Raw genomic sequence first — 17268 nt, forward strand, 5'->3', positions numbered from 1 at the left:
CCACTCTGAGCCAAGTGGAGGTAAAAAGGGACAGTTTCTCACAGAAATCTGGATATTACTCTCTGGATACTGAGAAGTGTTGAGACTGCTTTCCTTTTGACCAGCTGCCTCAAATCTGAGCAATTTTCCTCTAACCTCACACTAGGCTTATTGTTGTCTTATGGAATCAAAATCATTTTAAACAGCATTTGCTTTTTCATCCTTCATATAATCAACTTGGTTTCTCAGTTCTGCAGGCAATGTTGACCTTGAATCACCAGGTAACCAATGGAACATATCTCAAGGTTTAAAATGGCGGGGGGGGGGGGGGGATCAGATAAAAACTGCCATTTAAACAGATGTTTACAATCTCTCCTACATTCTGACAAGCCCAGTTGGGTATGTAAAACAGACTGATATGTACATAGTTCTACTGACAACAAAAACCCTTCACTTCTACTGACTGAGAAGAGTAGTATTTTCTCCAAAACAAAAATCTCTATTAACAGGATGTGTTGCTTTTTGTATCCTATCAGATAAGCTGTTTCATTTAAGAATTACAGGAGCTGTAGATTTTCAGGTTGGCTTTCTAATGTAAATTATTTATCCATCTGGATTATTTATCCCATCATTAACTTCATTCTGAAGCTGAGGAAGATGAATCAGGCACAACATGTTGTGAGGAATCATACCTCAGTTTCTGTGAGGTCTTCAGAGGTTAGCTGGTTCTGGACAGTGAGTAGGCACCATGGATAGAGAGCTGGGCCTGGAGTCAGGAAGACCTGAGTTCAAGTTGTGCCTTGAACATTTACCTGCTGTATGACTTCAGTAAATCATTTAAGTTCTGTCTTAGTTTCCTCATCTGTAAAATGGAGATAGTGAGGACACCTCCCTCCCAGGGTCGTACCAAATGAAATAATACTTAGAAAGCACTTAGCATGATGCCTGGCACACAGTAGGGGCTTAATAAATCCTTTCCTCCTGAGAGGCAGAACACCTCTATATCATTCCCCAAAAGGCTGTCAAACTGTCTTTACCTGAAATTCTCCCGGGCTGGGTAGTTTAGTGCCTCAGGACACTGAGGACAAATGCGCCCACTGGGACAACTCTAATTGTTAAATTGAGTCATTTCAGTCATGTCCAACTCTTCATGATCCTGTCTGGGGTTTTGTTGGCAAAGATACTGGACTGGTTTGTCATTTCCTTTATATATGAGGAGATTGAGGCAGCTAGTGTTGGATGACTTGCCCAGGATCACATGACTAGAGAGTGTCTGAAGCCAGATTTGAACTAAGGAAGATGAGTCTTTCTGACTCCAGGCCAGGTCCTACTGTCATTCTCCATAATTTCTTTAATATTCTAAATCAAGACCATGTGTTAGAATACAAAGTGTACTGAATCTGGGGTCAGAAGACCTACTCTCATATCCTGGCTATCCCTAACTTGATCACCTTTGGCAAGTTATTCTATTTTTTCAAATGATGATAATGTAGAGATCAATAGACTGATGGTCTGGGTTCAAATCATGCATCAAAAACTTCCTAATTGGGGGAAACTAGTTTTCTGCTCTAAAAGATAAGGGGGTGGTGGGCTGAGACTATATCACCTCTAAGGTGCCTTACAACTCCATTAACTGAAGTTCCCTGTTCACATACGAGTTCTCTCAGGTTTATCAGACTAAGTGACAAACTCACTCAGGACAGTGTTATGCTCTCCTACTATCTCCTCACATATCTTGGTTAGGCAGGAAGATGAACCATTTTTGTTCTATCCTTTATAGTTTGTAGATCATTCTCATGGATAGTGAACATAGAAGCAAACTAGGAGTTGAGTAGTATTGACTTGCTGGAATCTGTTCTTATTGCCTCATTCCCACTGAGCATCACTTCTTTCTCTTCCTTAATCTTCAGCTTGCCCTCAAACCAGCTTAAAAAAAAAATTTGTTGGGCTTCACATTCATCACAAGTCACAGCTAATTCTAGGTTTCTATCTTTGTGACATCCAGAAATAGAGATATGGTATCTTGGACTGGAACCAATTGTAACATTTATCTTTTGTTCTCTAGAAACTTTCACTGTTAGTATGGTCTAGTAGTATCTAGAACTTGGACTCAGGACAACATTGGTTCAAATCCTGCCTCAGACACCCAGTCAATGGGCAAAATCACTTAAAGTCTTGCCACCTCAGTTTTCTCATCTGTAAAAAAGAGGATAATTTAGCTGTAAGACTTATCTCCCAAGGATTGTTTTGAGAATCAAAATTTGAAAGATACTGCATAAGTGCCAGGTATAGGTTTGATTGAAAAGTTTCTTTGTCCCTACTCCAAATATCACCAGTAGAGATCACCTAAAATTGTATTTACAAATGAAGGCTTAAGTTAAAGTCAGCTCCCGAAAGAGCTAATCAAACCAAGCAAAATAATTTTTTGGGGGGGAGGAAAGTTTTTTTTTCAAAATGTTTGATAATGAAAGCATAAATTATTTTTTCCCTCTAAATATTGACTAGAATACTTTGGCTAAAGTCCTTTGCTTATCCCTGGACCCTTTACTCCTTACAATGTTTTATATTAATCACTGTACATGTCATATCCCCCACTGTACCCCTAATAGATAATAAACTTCTGAAGAGAATGGATTATCATTTCCTGTTTGTTTCCCACTATGTCTAGCATGATACTTGAGACACTGCATGTGATTGTTAGTTGGTATGAATTGGATTTTTATCTCATCTTGTTCAGAAAAATAGGAACTTGCACAAATTTAAAACATCTCCTCTTGCTAAAGATTGCTGTTGAGCACTTAGAAGACGCTATGATAGATGAAAGCAATTTGAGTTACTCAGGACAAAGGCTCTACATCAAAACTTAAAAAGATATGATTATGTTGTCTAATTTCCAACCTTTTTGGTATGATTGATAAGGCATACTTATTATCCTCATTTTTGTAATGGGACACCAAACATTGGGAAGTCAATTGGCTTCCCTCAGGTCATAGAGTCAATGGTAAAACTAAAATTAAAATCAGAGTCTCTCAGTTTCCAAATATCATTATTAGGCTAAAGAGTACATTATCAATTTTAAAATTTAGTGTTCAATGTTTAAGTATAACAGAATATAGTAGTTAAAATAAGACCTTCCAAAAAGATAAAATCTGGAAAAGAAAAAAAAAGTTATCACTGATTCCTTATAGGTAGGTGCTTGCTACAAAATACGGTACTTTTGAAACAGATCTGTGTGGCATCTACATGCCTTTTCAATTACTGCTGAGCATAAGAACTATTGTACTACCTTAAAAAGAAGGATTAACCTTAAGAAAAGTAAAGAAGAATTGAATTACTCTGTCTGCTTGTTGCCTACTAGTAATGTATGTGCACATCTATGTCTGTGTTAGGAACAGATAATAATTAATAGTTCCTATCTTTTCAGGACAAATGTAATGGCTAAGTGATGTCAAGATCTGGATTCAGTGGAATGTTCCATGGTACGTAGCTCCCTGCCATTGTGGATACAATGCTGGCCTTGAAGTGAAAAAGACCTGAATCTTGTCTCAGACATGACCTATGTGACCTTAGGTAAGTCACTTGTAAGCTCTCAGCCAGAATTTCTCATTTGTCATATGTGTGTGCATGTATACATGTATATATGCACATATATATGTGTGTGTATGCATATGTGTGTCTATATATGTATGTAAATAATATAATAATTATCATTCTATCATCATTATCAATAATTATTATCGTATTGTTCAAAGCAGAGGGGGAGAACTATAGATCAAAAAGTAAAGATGAACGAATGCAGTGCTTGACCTTGCTCTTTTTTGGGATAGGAGATTCTTGTGGATAAAGAATTCATCCCCTGCAGCTTCAGAGATAAAAGGCAACTTGCCATATTTCTGGAGAGAATTAAAACCAAGAGATATAAGAGATAGAGCTAGTAACAAATCAAACTGAAGAACAGACTGTTGTCAGAGGACAAATTCCCCCTTCTATAAAAAAAGACTTCTTTCCCCTCCCCATCCTTAGCCTTCCCCCAGCTGCTCATGACCTCTTCTAAAAGTTCCCTTACATGGTCTTCAGCAGTGCTTCAGGGAGCTTTCCCTTCCCAGTACGGTAGAATACATAGGCAGCTGGCCTTTTAGTCAGGAAATGCCTGGTTTCAAGCCTCATCTTACTGATTCATGTGATCCTGGACAAGTCACTAAGCCTCTCATTCTCTAGACAGCTCTCAATGACTGTAAGTGGAGGAGCTTGCACTATCTGAGACTGGTAGAAACATTTCCTCAACAAGAGTTCCCCGTGACAATCAAATCATAGGTCTAAGAGAGTGACAGCGATAGATCAGACAGACAGGCAGGCAGATAGATTATATACTTGTTACGTACGTTCATTATGTATAAACATATTATCTCTAAGTTCCTTGACAGCAAAAACCTTCATTTTTATCTTTGTTTTTACAGTGCTGACAGGGGAAGGGAGCCTATGGCCTTCTAGGTCCTTATATGCAGCCTTTCCACTGAGTCCAAGTTTAACAGAACAAATCCTTTTATCAAGAGGATTTGTTGTATGAAGTTTGGATTCAATCAAAGGGCCACACTTGAGGACCTAGAGGGCTACACACGGCCTCAAGGCTACAGGTTCCCCACCCCTGCCCCTAGAACATTGTAGGTACTTAATAAATGCCTGTATTGGGGATCATTTAAACAGAGACAAAGAATAGAAAGTATGTTCCTCTAATATAGGCATTCAGTAGGATATCTCTGTTATCCTGGATGCTTAACAGTAAGCGATAACCTTCATTTAAATGCATTTCAATCCAGTAAAACTTGACCAAATATCTGTGATTCCAGAGAAAGGTTAGAGTCAGATTTCAGGTGAATGCTTTCCTATTGTAGCTCCGTATGCTGCCACTCTGCCCAGTAGATTTCAGCTCTGTAACTTCCAGTCTCAGAAAGTTGACCGAATCTGTAGAGGTTAAGTGATTACCTTAGGGTCACACAGCCAGGATGCATCAAGGGCATGACTTGAACCCAACTCTTGGCTTGGCCCTGAAGCCACCTCTCTATCTGCTAGCCACCCAGTCTCTCTGAAGACAAAGCCCCCTATCACACTACACAGAGATAATAGAAACTTATTCTTGCCTTTAAAGAACCATAGCTTAGCTAAATGGAGATAAAAGATATTCACAATCATTATACAAAGTTGGATAAAATGAAATACGCAAGAGAGATACAAAGACAGATAAAAGGAGAGAAGAATCACCAAATGAAGATTATACAAGCATCCTCTTTTTTTTCCAAATAAAGAAACTGGGTCTTTGAGACCCTAATTGGCAGAACAGAGCCAAACTGAAAGCTTCTGACTACAAGTTTTAAGCCATTTAGAACTGCAGGGTGTTAGAACTGGAAGGGAGCTTAGAAATCCTCTCATCTAATGTCTCCATTTTACTGATATAGGAATGGCTCTCCAGACAGCAGTGACTTGACCAATGTCACTCAGGTACCACCTGGCAGAACTGGGATTTAAATCCAGATTATCTGACACCAAAGCCAACACTTTGCTCTTACTATATTCAGCACTACACCATGCTGCTGTCAAGAATGTTTTATATCTCTGTGCATGTGGGAAAAGTTTTCCATAGTTCAGTCTCCAGGTCATTTAATTACACCTTTTCTTTTGTTTTTCCATCTGGTAAAGAAATAGTGGTGAACATCACACAGCCTTGTTTCCTTGGCTCAGTCTAAATTTTCCAGGGTCCTGCTTAGAGCTCGCCATTCCTTCTGCACCACTACACACACCGAGGGAGAGGAGAACGACATGAGAAAAGGGAAATGACACTCTCTGAAGAGTGATGTGAAGCCTGTCCCCACAAGCTAGGAAGGGACACAACTGAACTTGAAGTAGTTTGACAAGTTTATTCTTTGTATCCCATTGTCACCATCTTTAGGAGTGATTAGTAACTCCCCTTGCGCTAGGATTTTCTTGTTATTCCTAATTTGAGCTTGTAATTGCAAAGAAAGAGCCCACATCTAAACGTCTGCTCCAGAAAGCCTATATCAAGTGATGAATGTGCAATGCTTGTTAAATACCGCAATCTTTTGTGAGCATCCTTTATATTATTAGCTATGATGACACACCTCAAACTGCCTCCTGCATTTGGAGAAGATGATGGTGATGATGACATGCAGAATCATTGAAATGAATGTATGAAGTATAACTTTATGAAAATAAATACACAAATGTACATCCAACATAGCGAATGTCACATCTCTCCTACACAGCAACTTTCACCTAAGAATCTCTAAATGAATTGAATTTAAATTTGTGACAAAAACATAACTTTTAAAGATACAACAAGCAGCTTGAACAGAACTATGGAATTTCATCTCAAACCCTTTTGATCTACTAGTGAGGAAAGAAACAGTTACATTGAATCTAATTTTAATCTTTCATGTGAAATGTAGGCATCATGTGGCCCCCACACTTAATTCTTATATCAGAGTACTTTGTCCCTGCAGGTACAAATGAGAGGACTTTCAGTTCCATTCTGAAAAAATGCTAGTGCAGCCAAAGAGGAGAGAATTTATGGTATTGAAAAGCTAACTCATGAGAACAACTCCTAATTAAGAAATGTTGCAGTTCCTGGGGAGCTATAAAAAGAGGGAACAAGACCAATTTCCAAAAGTATCTCTTGAAAAGATTTTGGGGAACAGAAGTGGGAAAGATACTCCCTGTCCAGCCTCTGTCTCTGCTTTCAAAAGGTGATTGACTCACCTGAAGATTAAGATGCCGACCCCACCCATGCTTACAAAGAACAATCCATTAGGCAGCAAGAGGGTGCAATCTACCGTAATTTAGGGATTAGAATTCCAGGAATTTGGAAAAACCTGGAGGAAAGATGCTTCCTGTTACTAAAGGGATTGCTGTGCCTATGCTTGCATTATGAATATAATTTACCTGAATGTTTCTAGGAAAGTAAAGAAGGTACATGTAAGAAGTAAGAGCTGGAGATGGCATTATACAACCTAGCATAGGATTTATCTCAGTCCAATTATGGTCACATTGGTACGAAATGGATTCCTTGAAAAAAAATTGTGTGTGTGTGTGTGTGTCTGTGTGTCTGTGTGCCTATATACCGTATCTATAGTCACAGATCAGAATCATCAGCAACAACACCATCAGCTCATTCATGCCCCAATTTTCATTATCAATGACATTTACATAGTGCTTTAAGATTTCCAAAATGTTTCTCACACATGATCTAATTTGATCACATTTGTACTCTCATTACACAATAGGAGGAAATCATCAATGCTGAACAATGAATTTCTCCTTTGTTTTATCTGTGCCTGTGCAGAAAATGTGACCGTTGGTTTATCTCACTGAGTTTTCAGCCATTTGTGATCCCATAGGATCCAGTTCATAATGATGACAATCCATCTATATACAGCAACGTAATTTACCCCTTCTCCAAAGCTTTCAGTTTCTATTGAGGATGCCACTATCTTTTTAGTTACACAGGTTCACAACATCAGAGTCACCTTTGACCTACCCATCTCTTTTATTTCCCCTTAGCCCTGTGCTAAATCTACACAGTCTCTTATGTCCAATATCCATCTCTACCCTTTAATAGTCACCATTTTAGCCACTGATCTGGACTAATGTAATAGCCTCCTAATTGTTCTCTCTGATTCCAATCTCTTTTCTCTTGTCCATCCTCTATACAGCTGACAATTTAATCTCTTAAATACTTATATGATATGATACTCTTGTGCTCAAAACTCCAGTGTCATATTGTTCACTAGAATATAAACACATTAAAGGAAAGAATTGGTTTTAGTTTCTGTTTCACTCTTTCACTTAAGTAGGATGCCTTCCTCATAGTTAGCAGATAATAAATATTTGTTGTATTAAATTTAACCACCCTTCTTACAAGGCCTATTCAGCATCTCTTCATAGACTAATCTGTCTCCAGCACATCTGGTCTCCAAGCTCAATCTCTTAACATTCTTTTGCCATGTTATCGAAGATATTAAGCTTTTACATGCTAAGATTTCCATTAGGTGACTACCATGTAATGACTCTCCTTTACTGTAGGTCCAGGGTGGGCCAACTCCAGGCTCTTTAACATGTTTCAACACCATTCTCACCTTGCAGGCCCTATGAAAGCATCCAGCAGGCCAGATTCGATGCCTGCGCCAAGGTTGGCCAACTCCTGTTATAAACAAGCGTCATACAGCACTGTGGAGTTGCATGGTTCTGCCCTGATGTTCTGATCTGCCCAGACAGAATGCGAAGGTTACCTCAGTTCCATCTTCACAAAAGTGGCCAATGACAACATGTCTATTCATATGTAGGGCTGTATATGAGTGCATAACATATTTTTTCTTTTCTTTTTAGTCTAGGTCTCTATATCACACCCAGGATGGAGGACCATATCAGGTGGGCACAGAAGTTTAACTTTTTTTTTTTTTTATTTCTGACCTGTTATTTTTAACCTGTTTTATTTCTGACCCAGGACAGTCTATTCCTCTGCAGGCAACCTGGTGAACCCCATTCCAGGGGCTCACCATAACGATGACAAAGGTAGTGTGGACCCCCAATTGGCTTAGTCCCATTCAGTTCCAAATTCGTGAACTCAAAAGATGTACAAGTCTTAACCTGTAAGTGCCTGAGATCACAGATGTGCGCCACCACACCCAGCTTCTTAAGAGAACACATATACATTCAGAACTGTGATGTTATACAGTGTTTTCAGAGGCTAAAAGTTTCTTACTGCTGATAAATGTTGGCTAGAATCTATTACCTGATTTTATTAATACATCTGTGAGGATTAATGCATATCTGTTTATCAATATCTGACAGGTTTTGATGCTCTGGAACAGCTGTGGCTCATTTGGAGCACAAGACACTCCAGAAGTGGGGAAGGAGATCTAGAAGCAGCAATCTGAAGAAGACTCTGTCTCTCTGTCTGTCCACCTGTCCACCTGTCTCTCTGTCTCTTTCTCTTACTCCCTCTCTCAGCCAGGGTTAAAAGTTACTGGTTTTCTCTTTCATGCTTACTTCACCTGTCATCAGACTGAACCCAAGGTCTTTATGCCAAATGTGCTGACCAGACAGAGAATAAGCAAATTTTGCCAAAGATCACATTTTCTGCATCCCTATTCTAACCCGGTTTTTTCTCTATTTAGGCAGTTCTAATCATTTGCACTATCAAAATGTTTTGGTGAGAATCCCAATGAAGTCATTTAACTTCTCTGATTAAAAGGGCTGCTTGGGTTTTGGTCAATACCCTTTAATCGGAGGGTGCCAGGCACTTTCAGAAAACATTGCCAGCCAGCTGGACAAGCTTTCAAGATTTCTGATTACTACAGCTTGTATGAGCTTTAAGTTTTGAAGCATTGAGAGGCTTGAGGGTTCTGGAGGGAAGCATTCTTGTATTAGACATTTCCTTAGGCATGTCCACAGTAACGAGCTCTGGGTTTTTCAGATAGGGAAGGTCAAGAAACATTTGTTGACTGAAGAGACAGTTACATTGTGTATACTACTAGTTACTTTGAGTAAGTTGTATCTTATTGAGCAAACAAATATCTGAGAAAGACTTAAGCTTCATCAGCTTTGGCTTCAAACAACAGGCGCAGAACAGAATCACAAAGCAGAGCTTCCTGAATTCAGCCTGTAGAGCCACCGGACTTGGGAGCTCACGTAGGAGACGCAGCCACTGTCGCCACCCAGGAGAACCACACCTGCTATTGTAAGTACAAGTCAATTTTATTTTGAAAACTCAAACAGTGTCATTTATTGGGAAACGCATTGTTTTTAATGAAACCAAAAGAGCTTAAACTTAGACTTGAGGAAAGAAATTCCAAATAAAATCCTACTCAAGTCCACTAATTATAGCCTCTTGGATCTGGAAGCCACCTCAGAAGTCATCTAATACGATTTCCTCCTTTTACGGGTGAGCAGATTAAGGTACAATGAGGTTAAATGATTTGTCCATGGTCACACAGGTGATGTGTCAGATGCAGGATTTGAACTCAAAGCTCTGACTTCCAAATTAGAGGTCTTTGTATTGTAACATTCTGCCTCTCAGCTGAGGTTCTGTGTAGTAGATTGAGTTTTCTTTCATCTTTTAAAAAAAACTTTGAAGGTCATTGTTTTTAAAGGTGAAGGTTATTTAGAAGCAGCAAATTATAGAAGACTGTCTCTCTTTGCCTATCTACCTGTCTCTGTCTCTCTGCCACTGTCTCTCCCTCCCTCTCCCTCTTTCTTACTGAAAAGACCCACTTTTTCAATACCAAAGTCTAATGGAAGTATACATGGAAGGAATAGAGGGGCTATACATGTCCCCAATGAGTACTTGTCCATGAAGATCATCATTTAAAAACAACGTTACGAATCCAAAGCAAAGGCGGAAGACTGGACATGCTGTAAGACATAGGGATAACAGACAGTCAGCCAGAGTGCTGCAGCTGGCATTTTTGCAATATCGAAAGATCTAGAAGAATGGTTGGATCTTTAGGTCTGATACTTTACGGGGAAATTTGTGGATAAAAAATATAAATGAGAATGATACATGATGCAAAAGCGAAGATGGACTATTCCCTGCATTAGCTGAGGGATTAGATCAGGGGTGGGGTTGCCACCCTTGGATTAGATTATGGCTTCATCTATGCATTTTCTTAAATAAAGTCATATGAGAACAACAAAACACACCCCTCCCATCTCTTCATTAAATAGTTACAGAAAGGAATGCCCATCCTACCCTCTCCTATCTCTGTGCATTGAGTTATGCTGTTTCCCATTCTTAGAACGGATTTTTACCCCCCCCCCCCCCGCCCCACACTCCAATCTATTTCCATATATTGAAGCCCCTTCTTTTAAAATGCCTGATTGAGCTGTTAATTCTACCATGAACCATTCCAGTGCCTTCACTGACCAAGCAAAAGTAATGTCTCTACCCCAATTACTGAAGTAGCAATGTGGTATACTGCAAAGATGATGGGCTCTGGAATGAGGGAAGCTGTCTTTAAATCCCACCTTGGCATCCTATTACTTAGATGACCTTAGGCAAGCCACTTAATATCCTGGGGCCTCAGTGAAACTTCCAAGGCTTCCAAGGTCCTTTCCTGCTTCCAAGATTCTTTGAGACAAATAGAGGCCCAGGGTTAGGTTGCAGAATTTGCTGGAGCACCTAATACACTCTGGTTTAGGGATAAACAGTCTTTAGAAAAGGGCCATTATTGATTCCCTCAGGGCATTGGTTTAAATTCACAGTGCCTGGATTGGATGCTAACATTTAGAGCCTGCTGAGACCCTGGCCTGTATCTAGTCTAGCTCCCTCATTTTACAAATGGGGAAACCGAGGCTTATAGACTGAGAGTCAGTAACCTCAAAGCAAATACAAAATAGATCTCCATGCCAGCATTGCTGGCTTTGGAGTCAGAGAGCCTGCATTTGAACTACAATCTATCCCTTACTATCTGCGCGCCCCTAGGAAAGTGACTTACCCTCCCTGGTCTCTCTCCTCATCTCTAAAATAAGGAAATTGGGCTGGAAGACCTCTAAAGTCCTCTCAGAGTCTCCATTATTGTTCTGTGTTTGGACCCTAGGCCTGCTGACTCCAAAATGAGGGCTCAGGTTTTGTATTTCTGCTCTGGGGTTTCCTGTGGTATATGATGCAGTAATACTGCCCTCCACTGGATGCTACATATCCTGCACCTACATCAGGCTCACTCTTCGTTAAGTACTTCTGAATTTAGAAGCTGTATTGAGGAGTCTGTGTGTGTGTGAAAGAGAGAGAGAGAGAGAAAGAGACAGAGAGAGACAGAGAGAGTGAGACTCCCACTTACCTGCAGATTATCTTTTAGTTCCCTATATTAACAATTTGCATATCAACAAAATCTGGCCTAACTTGATGTCTTCATTTTGTTCTAAGATAGCCCCAGTTGCAGGTATACGTAACTAAAATGCATGTAGATTTTGCAAACCATCTGCCTTCATATGACTAGAGTTTGCATGGCTTTTCTCAAATGTAAGCTGGTAATAATCTAAAGGTGAGAAGTTTTAGTTTCCTATTGAGAGGCAGTATGATGTCAGAGGCAGGTACGCAGGAACCAGATCCTATCTCAGAGACTTTCTCTTGTACAGTCACCTCAGGCACATGTCCTGCCCCTCCTGAATGGGGTGCATTCTGGCCTTGAGCCAGAGAAAATATAATACCTTACCTTAAAGGGCTGTCTAAGAAGAGTGCTTGGGAACCCTCAGGAGCTCTTATTGGTGAGAGAAAACCTGATTTCCCCTGGATTCAGTCTAATTCAGACTTGGTGTTAACACTTCTAAACTTGGGAGTTCTGTTTTTATTGCTGGCTTGGCCACCAGTTTGTCCAGCGACCCTTGACTCCCAGCACAACAATAGAGAAAATGAAGAAATAAAAAAGCCAGTCATCGTTTGCAAATTCAGATGGACAAGAGGCCAAACAAATGAGGTTCCCAAATAATGTCCTGAAACCCATACAGTTGAGTACTCTGGCTTGCTGGCCTGCAGGCTTCTGAGGCAATGCTATAGTAGATGCCTGACTCTTATTAGATGGGTTGGAGAAGCTGATACTTATGAGAATGTAATTTCTTTAGTTATTTAATTTCTCCTCCTTCTTTCTTTCAAAGTTGAAATTAAAAGTAAAACTACCAATACACACTAGAGCGTTCATACATTTGCACATCCATCTTTTTGCCATTTCTATCCAAGAGATTTTTGGCTAGCTATGGAGTCATCTTTACCTTAAGCATATGTCATTGTAATCAGATAACACAGGAGAACTGGAGCTAAAACTAGGCCTGCCTACTATAGTACCATCTCCTCAAAACATGGGGTAAATTAAAATGAATATATACATGGGAATTTTTGAAAAAATATGGTTTTTAAGAAATATGGTCCACCACACATTAACAGAACAGTGACAAGAAGTGTCTAACAGAGGAATGGGTGGCAGGAGAGGTGGTAGATTCCTTCTTCTTCAAGGGTTTGAGGCAGAGGCCAACGGGTATGTTACTGGGGGAGGGCGGTGCTTCCTTTAATCTGGGAGTTAGACTAGAAGGCAAAGGGGTCTCTTCCAAGTCTCAAGCTCTATGATTCTGTGGCTTTTTGCCTCTATATCATGGAGATAATAATGCCCATATTACCTTCCTCACTGGGTGGGGGCCATCACAAGAATAAAATCAGATAATGTCTATGAAGAACATTCAGCTCAGTCACTAAGTAGTCTGGGAGGCACTGAGGGAGGCCCTTGACCCCCATGGGATTCAGGTTTCACCTCTGTCTACTTGAGCTAGAGAATTAGATCATCCCTAAAGCTCCTTCCAGGGCTAGCATTCTACAAGCCAATGGAAGAATGAGGTTGTCTCACTTTGTGTTCCATAGGTTTGCCAGGAGGAATATATTTTGTTAACTTTCAGGCCACATAGAGATAAACAAACTCATTTTTGGTTCTGATGTGTAATTTCACTTCTGTAGAGAACTCACAGAATGGAAAATCTCTCCACAAATGCAAAGACAGTTAGCAAGTTAGAATCCTAGGGGCTTGTCTGGGACCCTGAGAAGGTTCAGTGACTTCCTTGGTCACAGCCACATATCTGGCATGGATCAGAGTTTGAATCCAAGTTTTCCTGACTCTAACGCTAGGGCTGTTTTTACCATGCCAGGCTCCGTCTCAAAATGGAATGGTTATGGATGTGAATTATAATAATGGATTCTTCTTAGGGAGATAAACCAAGGTCATAAAAGGCAGCTGCAAGAAGGCTGCTCAGGAGTGCTGTGGGGAGGGCTCTTTACCCAGGTTTCTCCTCAGAAGTTCAGGCACTGGTTATCTGAACATGGCTCAGGGGCCCCCCAGTGGAGAGTGCTGCCCTGCAGGCCCAGCTGAGATCATTGCAACCCAGATTCAGGAGGTCAATTAGCATTCCTTAAATGCCCACTGTGTGCCAGACACTAGGCTAAGTGCTGGAAATACAGAAAAAAATAATAATAATAATAAAAAAACCTGAGCCCTGAGCTCAAGGAGCTCAAAGGAGATAGATGACTTTTGCAAGGTCACACAGCCAGGCCCTCGTTGAAATGGGATTGGGAATCAAGCCAGGAGATACTTGCTAATTCAGTCAGCTATCTCCTTTCTTCCTGGGGCAGAGTGTATTTTAGCATGGAGAAAGACCTCAGGAAATCCTTGTAGTCTGATTGATAGAACAGTATCTTTGGTGGAAAAAAAATCAATTACAGCTCCTCCTCAAAGTGACTAGAAAAACCAAAGTGTGAAATGAACCCCAGAAGCTTAGCAGCCCTGCCTGGGATGGAGATACTGTAGGACAGACAGGCTGTCAAGGACAGAGTTATTGAAATCTGGGCGGACGCTAAAGCAGATGCTTCATCTTACCCTAAAGCTGACCCATTAGCAGAGGTGGCTGCTGAATTAACCATGCATATCAGCAGTAGTCTGTTGTCTTTGTAAAATACTTTTTGTAGGAATGAAACTTCAAACTGGAGGCAGACTTGAAAGAATGCCCAGCCTAGCATCAGGCAATTTGCCTTGAGCACTCATGAGCCAAGTGACAGTTTCTCTGAGCCTCAGTTTCCTCATCTGTAAAATAAAAATGCAAATACCTGTAATGCCAACCTTAACATTTTTCCCCAAATCAGTCAATTTACTAAGTCCCTTATTGGAGCCAGGCTACAGGGGAACGAATGCAGAAGGGAGACTTCTCTGACTTCAAAGAACTTGCATCCTATATAGCGGGTGGACAATGTTTGCAGAGCAGGAAATACAAAATATATTTAATAAGTAAACAAACTTACAAACAAATGAATGAACACATGGATAGACACACATATATAATATATAAATATTCCATTTCCTTCTCCAGTCATTTTACAGATAAGAAAACTGAGGCAAACAGGGCTAAGTAACTGGCCTAGAGTCATACCACTAGTAAGTGTCTGAAGCCAGATTTGAACTCAGGTTTTCCTGACTCCAGGCCTGGCACTCTATCCACTGCACCACCTAGCTGCCATCCAGGACAAAAAGGGAGCTCACAGGAAAGGATAATTTGTTTATGGACATGCTGAGTTTGAGATACCACTGGATCATCCAGGTGGAGACGCCTCAGAACCTTTGGGTGATATGAGACTGTAGCTCAGGAGAAAGGTGAGGGTTGGATACACAAAGCTGGGAGTCATATGAATCAAGATGCTAATGAAACCCGTGATAGCTGAAGAGATCATTAATGGGAAAATGATGGAGACTGGGGTCAGGAGAGGGCCTCGAATGGGCCCCTTACACACACACACACACACACACACACACACTCACACACACACACACAAACACACGATGTAGGACTTAGAAAATGGTTTTGCAAGAACACTGAAATGTGTCAGTCAGAATACCTAGAAGAAAGCGATGATAAGAGTGTCACAAAAGCCTGGGTCAAAAGCTTATACAGATGTTTGAGGTGGTCAACAACGTGAAATCCTGCGGAATTAACTTATCTGATGGGTGGATAGAGTAATTTATGGGGAAGGGAAAGTGGAGGAAAGACCACAAATGAAAGTACCACCCTTCAGATGCCCTTCTCTGTTGCTTTTCTGACCCAGATTTGGCCATAGTCTATTTACTGTGAAATCCAGGCCATTAAAATCATTCTGCAAAGAGGTAAAGAAATGGAACTTGCTGGTGCCTGGGAAAGGCATTGGACTCTCCTTACATCTAATGGCCAAACCACAGTACCATTCTTATTTCACCAGTTAACATAGAGAGATTCATAAGGAAGAGTCATTCTTCTCAAGACCTAGCACCCATGCCACCTGAACCCATGCTCATTCACTTACTTCCAAGTCTCTTTGGGGTGATCTAGGGACAGACACTCCATTACACCAGATCTCCTTCCTTCAAGAGGAAGGAGGGAAGAGCAGAATCGCCATTCTTCCAATACCTGCCCACCCCCGCCCCCAACACACACACACTAGAGTCAAAAAGCATTTGTTAAATACCCACTATGTGTCAGGCAACGTGCTAAATGCTGAGATACAATGAGAAACAAAAACCAAAACATCAACACAGTCCTGCTTTTATGGAACGCCCCTCTTAATACGGGAGACAAGATGCAGATGATTATGTACAAACAATATACACTCAGGAAAAACTGAGGATAATCCCAGAAGGACAGCACCTGGAAGCAGGTGGGACTTTGGAAGGAAGTCAGGGAAACCAGGAAGCAAAGGTGAGGAGGGAGAGAGTTCCAGGCATAGGGGACTGTGAGAATTCTCAAGTGGAGAGGTCAAATGTCTTATGTAAAAAACAGCAAAGAGCCCAGTGTTGTACATAGAAGGGAACAAGGTCAAAGAACATTAGGAAGATCAGAAGGATCCAGCTTATGAAGTGCTTTGAAAGCCAAGAAGAGGATTTTATATTTGAACCTGAAGGCATTAAGGAGACACTGGAGTTTATTGAGTAGCAGGAGGAAGTGACAGGGTTGGATCAATATGACAGCTGAGTGAAGAGTGGAAGTGGGGATCAGCTTGGTGTAGGGAGACCAAGCAGAAGACTGTAGTGATAGCCCAAGCATGAGGTGATAGACATTTGCACCAGGGTGGTTTGCAGTTATCAGAAGAGAGAAGGGGGCATATTCAAGAGATATGAGAAAGGTAATTAAAATTAATGTTAATTAAAAAGTAGCAATATCAGGACTAGACAGCTGATTGGACATGTATGATGAGGAGTTGAGGATAACCCTTAAGTTATAAGCCAGGGTGATGGGAAGGGTGGTGGCATCTTCACCAGTAATGGGGAAGTTAGGAAGAGGATAGGATTTTGGAGAAAAGATAACCAGTTCAATTTTGAACATGCTGAGTTAGATGGGCCCCTCACTTTTCCAAACCTTTTCATCCATTCCCAAACATCCTCTGGCTCTCCCTCTCTCCACCCTCTCAGCTGAGAGCCAACCAGGCTTTAGATTTCACTGAAAAACTTGAGGCCATTTCCCAAGATCCTTCCTTTTCCTACTATTGATCTTACAGCACTCAGATGCTTTCTTTCATAATCTTCTCTTTCATTCATATCTCATATGGTAATATGGCCCTTCTCCATGACCAAACAAACCCCTCAACATGCACAAGTGACACCATGTCTTCTAAAGCAGAATATCAACTTTATCATTCCCACTCTCACTTATTTTTAATCTCTTCTTGTCTTCACACTGCTTCCCTAGAGCCCCAAAGAATTCCTAGGTTCCCCAATCTTCAAA

General features: G+C 40.7%; 1 long non-coding RNA gene across 1 annotated transcript; it reads left to right on the forward strand.

The window, feature by feature from the left end:
- The first annotated feature begins 3417 nt into the window (after positions 1-3417).
- LOC118846399 lies at positions 3418-9645 on the forward strand. Its single transcript, XR_005010191.1, has 3 exons — positions 3418-3549; positions 8377-8418; positions 8842-9645. It is a non-coding gene; the product is annotated as an uncharacterized LOC118846399 (long non-coding RNA).
- Positions 9646-17268: the final 7623 nt, after the last annotated feature.

This window comes from Trichosurus vulpecula, chromosome 4 (assembly GCF_011100635.1).
Source record: "Trichosurus vulpecula isolate mTriVul1 chromosome 4, mTriVul1.pri, whole genome shotgun sequence".
Taxonomy (NCBI): Eukaryota; Metazoa; Chordata; class Mammalia; order Diprotodontia; family Phalangeridae; genus Trichosurus; species Trichosurus vulpecula.